The following is a 14,804-nucleotide window of genomic DNA, read 5'->3' as shown; positions in this document are numbered from 1 at the left end:
TGATATAGCTGTCTCCTGAGAGGCTCTGACAGTACCCGACTAATACAGAAGTAGAGGCTCACAGTCATGCATTGGACTGAGTACAGGGTCCCCAATGAAGCATCTAGAGAAAGGACCCAAGGAGCTGAAGGATTTGCAGCCCCTTAGGACGAACAACAGTATGAACTAACTAGTACCCTCAGAGCTCCCAGGGACTAAAACACCAACCAAAGAGTACACATGGTGGGACTAATGGCTCACCAGCATATGTATAGCAGAGGATGGCCAAATCGGTCATCAATGGGAGGAGAGGCCCTAGGCCCTGTGAAGGTTCTATGCCCCAGTGTAGGGGAATGCCAGGGCCAGGAAGCAGGAGAGGGTGGGTTGGTGAGCAGAGGGAGGGGGAAGGAACAGGGTTTTTTTTTTTTTTGTTGTTGTTGTTTTATTTTACTTCTTTTTTCGGGGAGGGGAAACTGGGAAAAAAGATATCATATGACATGTATATAAAGAAAATATCTAATAAAAGATGGAAAAAAAAAAAGATCATTGCTGTCTTTTCTCCCCCAACAGTCTGCAAAACATCTTCCAGCATCAGGAAAGCTAGTCAGCAGGGAGAGAGTTCCCAGGTCAGGTTGAAATTGGTTTCTCTATATCTGGAAACCAGAATGTGTTATATCTTTACCAGTAAGGCCTTACTATCTAGTTGTGGTGGGCAACCAGGGGCAATAACAATAGCTTGTGTTGTTTTGGGGTCTTCCTAACCAATAGATTGCAGAGAAGTCTCCACTGACAGGCACTGAGATTTTAACTTAATAATCCATGTCATCTGGGAAAGCAGAGTCTACTTTTGCAAAATACCTCTGTTTAACTTCCATTTATTAAATTTTTTTTAAAATTAGCTTACAAGTTGGTGGATTTTCATAAGATTCTTTTTCTTTTATACATCCTTAGCTCCCTACCCACTCCTTTCCCTGTCTTCCTGCCCCCAGACCTGCTTAAACCTTCAACCTCCAGTATTCTTGTGCTGTTCTTTCATAGCATATTTATCCTCCTCCTCCCCCTTGCCCCCTTCCTCCTCGTCCTCCTCTCCCTCCTCCTATCTCTCCGCCTCCTCTTCCTCTCCCTCCTCCTCTTCCTCCTCCTCCTCCTTCTCCTCTTCCTCCTCCTCCTCTTGTATTTTTTACTTAGATCATAAAGTCATGGGTTTTCACATAACCTTTTCATTTCATTCTAGTTAAGCATTGCATTTCCTCACCCTGCCACCCCACTTTCTGGTTGAACTCTCTCTGTCCCCAGTATTATTCCCTCTTCAGTCCCATTTTACCTAGACTCTATAATCCCCTTTCCTTTGATATAACCTCCCTATCACATGGCCCTAGTTTCCTGGATTCCACATATACTCCACATTAGACACACAAAAGACTTGAAGCTAGGAAATCATTCTCCTTATTCATCCATCGGTTGATGAACATCTAATGAATCACAGACCGCAATCTAAACCTTGATGCCAAGAACACTTAGATCAAGATATAAGTGTTTGCTCAACAGGATTTTAGTGCCACAGGAAGTAAGACCAAGAATTGACAAATAAATAAATAAAATATAATAAGATAAAATGAAAACTATCATATGGAAGTTGGGCCATCCAAGCTAACCACTTGGAGCTTATGAAACTAAAAAGCTTCTGTACAATCGAGAACGTAAAAAGGCATCCTTGCCAGCTATACGTCTGACAGGGAACTGGTGTCCAGACTTCACAAATAAAATCTACACCAGGGATTCAAACAACCCAGTTTAAAAATGGGCTATGGAGGGCTGGTGAGATGGCTCAGAGGGTAAGGGCACTGACTGCTCTTCCAAAGGTCCTGAGTTCGGATCCCAGCAACCACATGGTGGCTCACAACCACCCGTAATGAGATCTGACGCCCTCTTCTGGTGTGTCTGAAGCCAGCTACAGTGTATTACACAGGAGCGAGCAGGGCTGGAGCAAGCAGGCCGGAGCAACAGAGGTCCTGAGTTCAATTCCCAGCAGCCACATGATGGCTCATGGCCATTTATACAGCTACAGTGTACTCATACACATAAAATAAATAAATAAATCTTAAAATGTGGGCTATGGAACTTGACAGAAAGTTCTCAGAAGAAGAAACACCAATGCTTAATAAACACTTAAAATGTTCAACACTTCAGTCATAAGGGAGATGCAGATCAGAATCACATTACAATTCCATCTACTCCAGTCAGAATGGCCATCAGCAGACATGCAAATGACCATACATGCTTATACATTGCCACTGGGAGTGGAAGGTAATGCCTAGCTACACTTCTGGGCATATATTCTTTGGAATTTTATTCTTTCTATAGAGACATTTGCACATATGTGTTCATGGATACAGGATTCAGAGATCTGCTTGTTTACACATTCAGGAGCTCCTAATGTACTAAGCTGAAAGCTACTAGATGTATGCAGAGGACTTGTTGCAGTCCCCTGGAGGCCCTCTGATTGCTGCTTCAGTCTCTATGAGGTCATATGAGTTTTGAATTGCTTTTGAAGGTCAAGTTGTCCTGGTGTCCTCTGTCCCCTTTGTCTCCTCAATTCCTTCTGGCTCCTGTTTCACAAGGTTCCCTGAGTTCTAAGGGGAGGGATTTTATGGAGACATCTTGTTTAGAGCTGTGTTTTCTGAAATCTCTCTCTCTGTGCCCCTCCCATGTGTGTGTGTGTGCACAGGTGTAATGTCTTGCTGTTGGTCTCTGTGTTTGTTTCCATGTGCTGTAGGAGGAAACTTCTCTGATAATGGCTGAACAAGGCACTGATCTATGAGTATAGCAGAATTCATTAGGAGTCATTTTATTGTTATTTTTTTAACCAGCGGTATTTGGTTTTACCTTTGGTGTCTAGACTATCTGGTCTCTGGTTTCTCTCTCTCTCTCTCTCTCTCTCTCTCTCTCTCTCTCTCTCTCTCTCTCTCTCTGGTTTTTCAAGACAGGGTTTCTCTGTATAGCCCTGGATGTCCTGGAACTCACTCTGTAGATCAGGCTGGCCTCAAACTCAGAAATCCACCTGCCTCTGCCTCCCAAGCACTGGGATTAAAGGCGTGTGCCACCACTGCCAGGCTGGTCTCTGGTTCTCAGAACCCATGCAGTGTTGGGTATGGGTCCCATCTCACGGAGTAGGTTTTAAGTCAGACATTGGTTGGTTACTCCCATAAGGTGTTTACCACCATTGCCCCAGTATATTCTGCAGGCATGATGGATTGTAGATCAAAGGTTAGGTTGGCATTCACTCTTTTTCTGGTGGCCTGAAGAGTAAGGAAGGGGGCTTCTTGATTTATGTATGCCTCTTGCCCAGCATTAGCACTTCTTGTGTTTATAACTGAAGTTCGTGTTAGTGCCCTCCAATGGACTTGGGACAATTGGAAGCCCCCCCCCCCATCTGTTCTTCTTTCCAGTGTGGCCACATTGAATGAATCCTATTTTGTCCTTGTGTTTTACTTTTATTGTATAATTGGCATACCAGGGCAGATGGCTGAGCCTTGCTTGTTGGGGCTTCCAGAGACCACGTTTTGTCCCCAAAGCCCTGGTAGGTGCCCTGGCAAAGGCACCCAGCTAGATGAAGATGGTCTTGTAGGAGCATGTTGAGACCAGGAGACGAAAGATTAATGCTTACTTTCTTATAGAGTACTAAATGGTTTTTTTTCCTGACCCCTAAAGATAAAAAACTGCAAACAAGCTTGGTAGAAGAAAGAAAAAAAGACAATGAACCATTCCTCAGGCTAAAGAGAGATCCAAAGGCTGATCAGAAGGTCTTGGTATGTTTCTGGCAGGAAAAGTGATTCACAGGTTGGCAGTTCCTGAAGTCGTAAAGATAAAAAGAAAATCCTCTAGTCTTCCAGAAAGAAAATACAAATTGCTCACAGAGGAAGAAGGATCACTGGACATTTAAAAAAAAACAAAACAAAACAAAACAAGAAACAGCACTCAAAACTGAGAAGATTGGCTAATTGTGGCGATTACCTCATCTCAAGAATTCTGTAGCAACACCCCCTCTATTAGGATGAGAGGATATGAAAGTCAGCAAAGGACCAGGCACAGGCAGGCTGGTGGCATGGGCAGGCTCGTGGCACAGGCAGACTGGTGGCACGGGTCTGTATCCCAGCATTTGGGAGGTGGAAGCCAGAGGATGAAGGGTTCAAGGTCATCCTTGTCTACTGAATGAATTTGAAGCCATCCTAGAACGTTTGAGATGCAATCTCTAAAAACTAGATAAAACGAAAACAAATAATAATTATCTTATAGGCTACAGGATGGAGGGTGAAAAGATGGGGGAGGGGAAGTGGTGAGGAAGGACTTTGTCAGTTAGATTTAGATGGGTAATAGCATGCAATTTATAAGTGCTAAATATAGGAGAGGGATATTCCAAGGGGGATGCTAGCAATAGCCGGGAACTAGAAATACCAAGGAGAAGAGGGCAGGCGCTGTGGGTTTTCCATGGGTCTCCTGTTGCTATGGAAGAGTAGGAAGTGTCTGTGGTGGAGGAGTGGGAGGTAACAGGGAATGTGAGTTAATGAATTCTAAGACAGAAGGAAAGTAGCACCCGTGCCTTGCTACAGGTTTGCAATTGCAATGGCAGCACTTGGGAGGCAGAAGCAGGAAGATCATTGTAAGTTGGAGGTCAGTCTGCTCGGCAGAGTTAGTTCTCCAGCTAGCCAGGACTGGATAGCTCAATGACCCTTTCACTAAAAACAAAATCAAAATAAAAGTTGAAAATTTGTAAAAGAAGGGGTGAAAAGATACCAGATGAACAAAGTGGAGAGAACCACAATGTTAACACCCAACAGGGCAAAAATCTGAAGTTAGAAGCGCTGAATTAGAAGGACTATATAATGATAACTTACCACGACGCAAATCATTGAATTGATAGAGGAAAGTACCATTTACTTTTAAATCATCCTATTGGTAATAGCATATTTTGTTTCATACTTTATTCATGATTTCCTCATGAATTTATTCATGATTTATTCAATCATGTATGTTCATGTTCTCTGTTTGATGTTCCTTCCTCCCTGCCTCCTTACTCAATATGAGTCCTCATCACCAGTCAAAGAAGTCACTGTAAGATTTTCTGGTGCTCTCCTCGTCCCAGGCTGCTAGCTTGTGCGATTACATTGTGTGGTTGGTCCACGAGGTATGCTTATTGCACAGAGCTGATCATGTTGCTCTCTTGATTACTATATTTCAGCAGCTTCCCATTCCTTATAAAGTGGAAGCCAAGCCTTTCTGTTTGGCCGCCACAAGGCTCTTTGTGATGTAGCCCCTGCCTATTTTACTTATTATAAGATTCAATATATCTTAACGCTGTTGCTAAGATGCATCTCATACGTTGGACTCCCAGATCCTGATGTGCACCTGCTGGGTAGTAGAGCTTCAACACAGCTCTTAACGAGTGACAGTGATGAGGTGGAAGAGCTTTGCCACATTTTCTTTTGAGACTTTTCTTGGCCATGGATTTTCCCACTGAAGGGGGAGAGGTTAGTTTTATACCCGGCACTCCTACTGCCCAGGATGACATGAGAATGTAGAAACTTTCTCTGTCTTGGATGGATTTGAGGGAAGATTCTCCACTTCTACTTGCCTTATAAGATTTCCTCAGTGCCCTTGGAAATGGCCTTGTATATCTTCCTATTACTATGGTTAGTGATTAGAGGAATTACTTCTACCAAAAAGTCCCTTTCTGTTTCATAAGAGGCTCAAGCCTGAATATCCAAAGTGATGCTGGAAAGAGGCAGATGTTCCCAGATCTCAGAGATGTCTATTGATACTATCTATCAGTGCTCAGGTTTAGTCTGCTTAGGGCAGACTGAAATCTGAGATGGTAGAGTTCCCTAGAGTTAGAGATCAGAAGGCAGGCCAATGCAAGAGCCTGGCTCAGACTTGCATTGGAGTGTGTCATTCGGGGTTTGTCAGAGCCCAGAATCTACAAAACATATAGACAGAGCTATCCCTGTAGGATGCGCTTGAACTCTCAACCTTCCTGCCTCTTCTTCCTAAATGCTGGAATCTCAGGTCTGGGCCACCATACCTGGCTGGTTTCTGTTTTCTACCTAACTGCTTGCCCACTGAGCCTCTCTCGTAGTGCCTTGGACTTTAGTCAGAAGCTTAATTAGTCCCGGCACTTGGTTGATGGGTGCTGAGCATAGGCAGCTGGAGTTACAGACTGTCGTGCGGCAATATGCATAGGCAATGGAGCTACAGACTGTCGTGTGGTGCCGTGCACTACCCCATGGCTTCAGAGTCAGGATGGACTAGGTGATAGATGTGCTGTAAATTCTACAAGTCATTTTTAAAAGCAAGATGTTAGATAACCAAGGCTTTTCATTGTCTACTCAAGCCAAAAACATAAACACTTTAGATGGCTAGTAGAATATATAAAATAGTTGGGTACACTGTAGATCTGGTGAAACAATACTATAACCAGACCCAAAAGATTAGATTCTTGACTTTCTTGTCCAGATGGCCGTAAGCAAGCTGCTTTATATTTCTAGGCTTAAAAGTCTATAACTGACTTTTGCAGCTGATTAAAGAAATGATGTGATAGTGTGTTCATGATTGACTGACCTAGAGACTAATACATAAGGTTTCAGGCAACTTCCATGGGCTTCACCAGTGCCTCATGCTTGTCGGATGACATTACTACTGCTATGAAATATAATGCAGTCAGGGGGCCAATATAATGTTATGAAATATAGTGCAGGCCTGAGCCAAAGTATACTCCTGAGAAATTACGCCATGAAACAGATCTGGTGTAAAGGGGTTTATTGGGAGAGGAGGGATGAGGGAGGATCTGGGGAAGGGATAGAGGCAAGAAAATGGATGTGTAGACAGGAATAGAGCTGGGGAACAGAGCCATGAGGGCAGAGAGGAAGAGAGAGGAGACATGTGGAGAACAGAGAGACAGACAGAGAGAGACAGAGAGGCATAGAGAGGGAGAGGGAGCTGGGGTGGTTGGTGGGTCTTTTTATCATTTACTCATACCTGGGGCGCTTGGTGGCAGCAACAAGTCATGACATAAACAGCTGCTAGGTCCCTGAGAACTGGTCAGTGGAATTGCCTGTATACTAACAACAACCCTGCCCTTTCATACTCAAAGTTCTAGCCAATAGTCTTAAGAAAGGGCGTTTTCTATGATATGTCTCTGTTCTATTTCATAAATTGCAGTTTTTAAGTTTCAAGAATACCATTGTATCTTATGAACATTGCTCCTTGGGTCCTTAGCATGATTTGGAGCTATTTTTAAAAAGATACTGTGTGGTGGTGCACTCCTGTATAACTACTGCTTGGGAGATAGGATCCAACTGAACCCAAAGGCAGCCTTGGCTACTTGGAACCTTGTCCTGGTGCAGCTGTTGTTGTTGGTGGTGGTGGTGGTAGTGGTGGTGTTGGTGTTGGTGGTGATGGTGTTGTTGTTGTTGGCGGTGTGGTGGTGATGGTGTTGTTGTTGTTGGTGGTGGTGGTGTTGGTGGTGATGGTGGTGGTGTTGGTGTTGGTGGTGATGGTTGTTGTTGTTGGTGGTGGTGGTTTGTTGACCAAAATACTACTCATTTTTTTAAGAAGAATTTTGCTCTGGGCACTTGGAAGTCCAGCTTTGGGAGGTTAAGAGTTACCAATGTACTCATGATAGAAATCTGCAAAAGGAGCCCTTCCCAAGGAGCAACTCAAAAACTAAGCCAGGTTTGGTCATGTACCATATCAAGGGAGAAATGCTATCTAGGCAAAAATTCTCTTACTTCTCTTACCTCTTTTCTCCTCCCTCTCCTTCCCTCCTATCCCCACCCTCTCTCTGTCTCTCCTTTCTCTCCTCTTCCCCTCCTCTGTGCCCATCTTGTTTCCTGTTTTTGAGATAAGAGTCTCCCTGTGTGGTCCAGGCTGGCTTTAAACTCACTGGATGTGTTGGGATTGTAGGTGTGCCCTCCCACATCCAGATTATTGTGCACAACCTGTGGGAAGTGTGTGTGTGTGTGTGTGTGTGTGTGTGTGTGTGAAAGAGAGAGACAGAGAGAGACAGAGAGACAGACAGACAGAGAGACAGACAGACAGAAACTGACATTCCTTTTTGTGGGGAGAGAAGGAAATGTTTTCTTTCTGTATTTATTGTTGGTACTACCCAGAATTTTGTTACTTGTGTGAGAAGTCTTTTTGTTTTGCCAGTCTCAAAAGACGATGAGGTCAAACTCTAGTCAATGGAGAATGGTGGGAGTCACCATTTACTTAGTGGTGCAAACTAAACGGCCTTCCTGTCCAGCCTGAGTGCTGGTCAGGTGGATCTCCTTGCAGAACTGCCTTCTCTTTGTTCTGTGTCTTCTGTGGCATACAGATTATTATTTATTCATTTCCAACTTGAATTTATCCAAGCCACACCATCACTTCTGTTTTAGGATTAGCATCCTCTAGAATCTGTAGGCCTGGTAGAACACATGGGTGGACACTGAAACGGATTTCCACTTAATACTCACTCTATTGGTCAGCAATTTGTGGTTTTAAAAAATCATTTACTTCTTACGTTCATTGGTCGGAATTATATGGACAGTTAATATGTAAGCAACTTTCTTGGTTCTTAATTATGGTCAAGCTTGTCCTGTTTAATTGTTACATTGTTCTCTAGCATGGATTTAGACAAACTACCAAAACCCAAGCTTTCAAAGTATATGTGGACTGAGTTTTGTGAATGTGTTGTTTATTAGCAAGAAAGATGGATTCAAATAACCGGGTCTAACACAATTTGGGTTGGCATAAGCCCTTGTCTGTCACACAGGCTGTGTGATTTAATTAATCAAAATGAGGGTTAGCTAACATGACAAACCCTCTCTTCTTAACTAAACTCTGAACTGACTTTTATTTGGTCTATGCCATTGTTAGCATTAAAACTCATTAAGGAATGATTTGTTATCATATAAGCCTGACGGTAACAAAGACTATCCAGAACACTTCCCTGAAAGTTATGGCTTTATTAATCCTTGGAAATGATCAAAATGCCCACATTTAGCTAAGTTGGAGAATCTTCTCCTTGGAGGGGAAGGGGCTGGAGGGCAAGTGTTGGAAGTAGCCCATCTATGTGTGCCTAACTTTAAAAGAAGTCCCGGCCTGTCATGTTGCTCAGCAATCGACAGGGCCGATGAATATTGTCAAGGAGGGACATATCTTTATATAGGTTAAAAGACGGAGGGGGGGGGCGAAGGGGGCAAAGCTTCCTGTTTCCTGATTCTATCCACGATGTAGAAAGACTGCACGTATTCCCTGCTTCCTGTTGTTCCTGGCATTATCTTGTGGTAAAATGTAACCTGTGGTATTCAGAAATTCATTTTTGTTGTTGTTAGACACAGAGCTTCACTTGTTCCGGGATGGCGTTTTACTTTCCATGTAGCGGAGGATGACTTTGATCCTCCCCAATATTGGGATTACAAACTTGTGTCAACACTCCCAGCTCCATGTTGGTCCAACAGTGTCTGGTTTCTTTGTGGTGAATTTGGGAGTGGATAGAGTTGGAAGGAAAGTGCTGGAGGCATCCTCTCCCTGCCTCTTCTCAGTGGGACTTCTGGGTATCTTCTTGGAGCTTAGGTAGAAATGATACAGTATTGGGGTGGCAGACACCCTCTAGGAAGGGAGGGAGAAGGAAGGCCACAGGCCTGTGGGCGTGGGCATTGAGATCTGTGTGGAGGTTTACAATCTGTAAGCACTTTCTGCATTGCCTTTGAGGGGAAAGTCAGAGGCTCACCATTATTTTATGACCATAGACATGGATTTTGTAAGAAGCCATATAAGGCGGGGATAGTAAAGCACACCTCACTCCACAGTTCTGTGTTGGAAAGCTCCTGTGTTGCTCAGACGGCTCAGGGCCCACTAGTCGAAGCTAGTTTGTGAGGGGACTGAGCTGATATTTCTCCCCGTGGGGCATCTGCATTTGAGTTCTGGGAATACTGTAGGTCAGAAGCATGACTACTCTCGGCCTGCTCATGGCTAGGTACTTCTCAGAAGACGGTAATGGGTGATGGCTGGAGAAAAGTGAGATGTGGCCTGCAGCTCCGAGTTCAGGTCTTCCTCAGGAGCGTAACAAATGCCCCCAGACTGACTGAGTGAGGAGGGTTAGGCTGCTGGGGACTTGTGGCCTACCGAGGCTTGGCTGGATTCCATTACCCATACCCCAACTCCCCCAAATGCTCTGAATAACTGATTTGATTCCAGACTTAAGGTCAAGGACTTAAGAGTTTGCAGTACACAGACCCTGTTGCTACCTCCAGAGCGGAGACTGCGAATCATGCTTAGCTGCAGGGCGACAGACTTAAAAAGCATGGGACGGGGAGGTTTGCATTAGCAACTGCTGTATTATGATGCTCACCACACAATAAAATTCCTGGTTCGTATCTCTCATAGCCTTTGTTGTTTAACAAAGGCCTATAATAATGTCAGAGTACTTTGGACACCAGAAAAGGAACACACTTTCTTCTTTTGCTTTTAACTCATTCTCCTGGGCTCATTATGCAAAGGGAAGATAGTATTATGAAATGGATTTTTTTTCTAGCACACAAAGTAAAAAATTAAAAACTCTCATAAAAATGGTCTTTGATTTACCATAAAAGGCAGGATAAGACTACATCAAGTGTCGGGAACAGACTCTGCCAAAATCATTGTGCCTCCTACTAATGCTGAGATTATATTGCTATGGGTAATCAATGAAGATTGACAGAGAGCTTGTAGCAACTATTTGGGAGAAACTAACAACAAATTTCCTAAGAGGAAGTGTCTTTAGTTTATAAAAATAACTAACTGGATTCTCCCACATGTTGGAGAAGGAATGCCAATTCCTTAAGCACCTAAATTCTATACCGATACAAATAAGTTTGGGAATGGCTGGCTATTAAGTCAGACAAAATGAGCAAAGTAACTCAAGGCCCATATACTTCAGTTCAAAAATCAGAATTATGTGCAAGCCTTACGGTATTAGACTTTGCTGTATCTCTTATATAATCTCTGACTCTCAATATGCAGAAATAGTTGTTTTGTACATAGAAACTACTGAATTTACTCAATAATTCAGAATTAACTCTGTTACTTATGAAACTGTAAAGGCATTCAGAAATAGAACTATCCATTGTATATCACCCATATTTTGTCTCATACAGGCTTACCAGATCCATTAGCACAAGAAAACGAGGAAATTAACAATTGTTAATAGGAAATGCGATGGAGTAAAGCTTCAAATTTTAGCAGTAAAGGTATAAAAAGAATTATCAACTGGCAATAGGCCAAGGAAATGATAAGAAAATGTCCTGCTTGGACTTTGTGTGACCAGACTCCATTGTCCACTGGAAGAAACTCTGGGGCATCAACAGAAATAAAATCTTCCAAATGGATGTGTTTGTTTCACTTTGCAGAATTTGGAAAACTAAAGATTGCACATCATCCCATTGATACATACTTGGGGTTTCACTGGGCAACTGCCTTGAGCTCTGAAAAGGCTGACTCTTTAATTACACATTTTTGGAAAGTAATGGGCATTATGGAGATACCTACACAAATAAAGACTGACAGTGCCCCTGCATATGTCTCCAGTAAGATGAAGCAATTCTTTGCATATCATACATAATATAAAGCATATGTCAGGTATACCACACAACCCTATAGGATAAGCTGCCATAGAAACCATACCCTAAAAGAGATGCTTAGAAAACAAAAAGGAAGAATAAGGCCCCCTGGGAGAGACTAAATAGTTCTTTGTTAACTTTAAATTTTCTAAAAGTTAATGAGAAAGGAACAGTAGCCACCGAGAGACACTAGGTTATAGAAAAAACATCAACAACAAACAAAAATGTAGAATTACATCAGCCTATATACTATAAGCATGTGTTAACATCAGAACGGAAGCCTGCAAAAGCTTTGCATTGGGAACACAGATTATGTTTCAACAGGAAATTAAAAGCTGTGGATACCATCAACACACAAAATGATTAGAACTGAGCAGGAGAGGTCTCCAGAAAACATTGGCCACTGACCTGAAAAGTGTTTGGTTCATTGAAAATGTCTCTGTTCATAAATTTCTTGTTAAATACAGCACAATTAATGGCTTAAAACACAAAGGGAGAAGTGCAGTGAGAATTTTGGTTTCTTTTGTTTGTTTTGTTCTTTTTTGTTTTTTTGCTTGTTTGTTTGTTTGTTTGTTTGTTTTTCCAGACAGGGTTTCTCTGTGTAGCCCTGGCTGTCCTGGAACTCGCTCTGTAGACCAGGCTGGCCTCGAACTCAGAAATCCGCCTGCCTCTGCCTCCCAAGTGCTAGGATTACAGGCATGCACCACCACAGCCCAGAGGGTTTTGGTTTCTTTAGAAACATAGAAATGTTATGGGAATATGTTTTTGTTTTAATCCCAGGTGTGGGATATGGGGCTGCTTCAGATTGTCCACAGCAGTTGACCATGATTTGCTTTGGGGTTCTAGCAGGAGCACGATTTTGCCTGCTGCTGATAATTTTTGCAAGTGTGTGACATTTGGAATCCTGGGGACTTGATAGAGTGTATAAGTGCAGGAGCCATGAAAGAGGAGTGGTCACTGCTGCTCTTGCTGCTGCTATTGGTAGTTGCTGTAGATATCCTGACTGTGAAGATCAAAATTGCCCTAAGGAACTCAACCCCCAGCCCCATCAGCAGGAAGTAGTCTTAACAATCTTGATGCCCCCTTTCCTCGCTAGCCCTCCTTTTTTCCTACTCAGTGTAGTTCCTGAACGACATGCTGTAGGAGCTGTCAAAATGGGGGCACCTGTCAAAATGGTGGCACCTGTCAAAACAGCTACAACTTCCCCCCTCAGCCTGCCGCCATCACAGGAGCTGTCCATGGTGGCAGCACGTCCTCTCCAGCTTCTCCAAGTAGCTCAGCAGTGATGGTGCCTCAGCTAAAGCTACCTGCAGCTGCGGAGGTCTTCCCATCCTAATCCATGGGCCCAATGCAGGGAAAAGGGGGTGAAAAAGCCACCAATCCCTGAGCTTCCCACAAGCCTCCATCAATCTCTGAGCAGGAGAATCCACCAATCCCTGAGTTCCTTGAGCTCACGATGTGAAATCCCGCCAATCCTCACTCTGGAAATCTCTGACCTGAAAATCTTCCCCCCCTCCAAAGAAATCCTATATAAGCCCCGCCCTTTGCTCAATTCCCTGATGTTGTCTTCTGAGAGCAGAAGCAGCCACCCCTGGATTTATCCCTCCAGTAAATCTCTTTCGTGAGATGTGCTGCCTGGTGTGACAGCAGAAGAAGGCAAGAAGCATTGACTAGAAGAAGCAGGGGAGGGGGAGCAGAGCTGAGGCTCCTGAGCTCCTGCTTACACTCCTGAGTGTAACTACCAATACACTGTTAATGGTAAGCTGTGGTCGGTTCTTTTGGCCACACTAGGGATGAAGAGTATTTGTAGGGATTTTATTTTCACATCTGACAGACCATACTCTAAAATCTTTTCAGATCTGCTTATCTCTTCACTATAAACACAATTAAATTATTATTTCTCATCTGATGTTCTGTCTTTAAGAGTTACTTCTGAGCTCTTTGGACTTGGGCTTTAGTTCCGGCAACATGGCTAAATGCACCAAGAAGGTCGGGATCGTCAGGAAGTATGCTTCCCTCTGGAAGATGGTGAAGAAAATTGAAATCAGCCAGCATGCCAAGTACCTTGCTCCTTCTGTGGCAAGACCAAGATGAAGAGATGAGCCATTGGCATCTGGCACTGTGGCTCCTACAAGAAAACAGTGGCCAGTGGGGCCTGGACTTATAGCACCACCTCTGCAGTCACAGTGAAGTCTGCCATTGAAGACTGAAGGAACTGAAAGACCAGTAGAAGTGCTACTGTCCAAGACTTGCCCAGTCTGTGATAAATGGGTTAATTTACATAAAAAGAGTTGCTTCTGAAAATGGGGATGTTGGTTATAAGGGAATGGATATTCTGTTAACAAATTAAAATCTGCTGGAATTTAGGTTGTTTAATATATTTATAAAACATGAACACATTCTGACTTTATTTTTATTCAGGAGGAAGATATTGTGCTGAGACACTCAAGGTGAGGTTGGAAGGAATTGGGAAGGATTTAGTGGATGGGAGAGGTGACGAAGCCAAACATGGTGTGGACAGCTGACAACAGAGCCTGGCAAAGGACTGTCCCCTCCTAGTTAGGCAGCGAATGCAGAGGGCCTTTTGTACAAGAGGGTTCCATCCACTCCCTTTGGCTCTTCATGATCTTTCCTGTGGACATTGCAGAAGAATGCAGGAAGGTGACCTTGGAGGAATATGTGGTTCGTGTTGGAACACTGGCCACACCACATTATTGGAGAGATGCCCCCTGGAAGCCTAACAAGACGCAGCTCAATGTTTCAAATGCTGGCAACAAGAAAAAATTTTCATTTCCAATGGCCACTTGTGTCCTGGAACTTTCAACTCAAATAATAAGACATTCTAGCTTAAGGTGTGACTATTTTGAGACTCTCTGTAAAGTGCATATGACACCCTCCAGAAAGATAGGATCTATAGATTGACAAGCTCATGGTAAGGGACCTGGGGAGGATCTGATGTGGCCTTCCCACACAGATAGCATGGAGGTCACCAGGCTATTAACCACTCCTTCTCCTGGCCTTCAGGGTGGATAACAGGTAATACATCCCTTCCTTTGAAGGAATAGCCTGTGTGCTTCCATTCCTGGTTCCCCTAGTGCCTCCCTGCCTCCCACAACAAGACATGAAGAACGGAGTGTCCCTGATTCCATGGAACAGCCTGTTGGAATTTGTGACCTCTAGAACCCAGGC

The 14,804-nt window shown here is 43.6% G+C and overlaps 1 long non-coding RNA gene and 1 pseudogene across 1 annotated transcript in view; both read left to right on the top strand.

The window, feature by feature from the left end:
- Window positions 1-14,466, top strand: part of LOC116073135 — a 36,099-nt gene extending 21,633 nt beyond the window's left edge. Inside the window, exon 3 of the long non-coding RNA XR_004111686.1 lies at window positions 14,037-14,466. This is a non-coding gene — a long non-coding RNA (uncharacterized LOC116073135). The remainder of the gene's footprint in view (window positions 1-14,036) is intronic.
- On the top strand, window positions 13,584-13,845 carry LOC116073134 (annotated as a pseudogene).
- Window positions 14,467-14,804: the final 338 nt, after the last annotated feature.

This window comes from Mastomys coucha, unplaced genomic scaffold (genome assembly GCF_008632895.1).
Source record: "Mastomys coucha isolate ucsf_1 unplaced genomic scaffold, UCSF_Mcou_1 pScaffold23, whole genome shotgun sequence".
Taxonomy (NCBI): Eukaryota; Metazoa; Chordata; class Mammalia; order Rodentia; family Muridae; genus Mastomys; species Mastomys coucha.
This window is presented reverse-complemented; position numbering and strand designations above follow the sequence as displayed.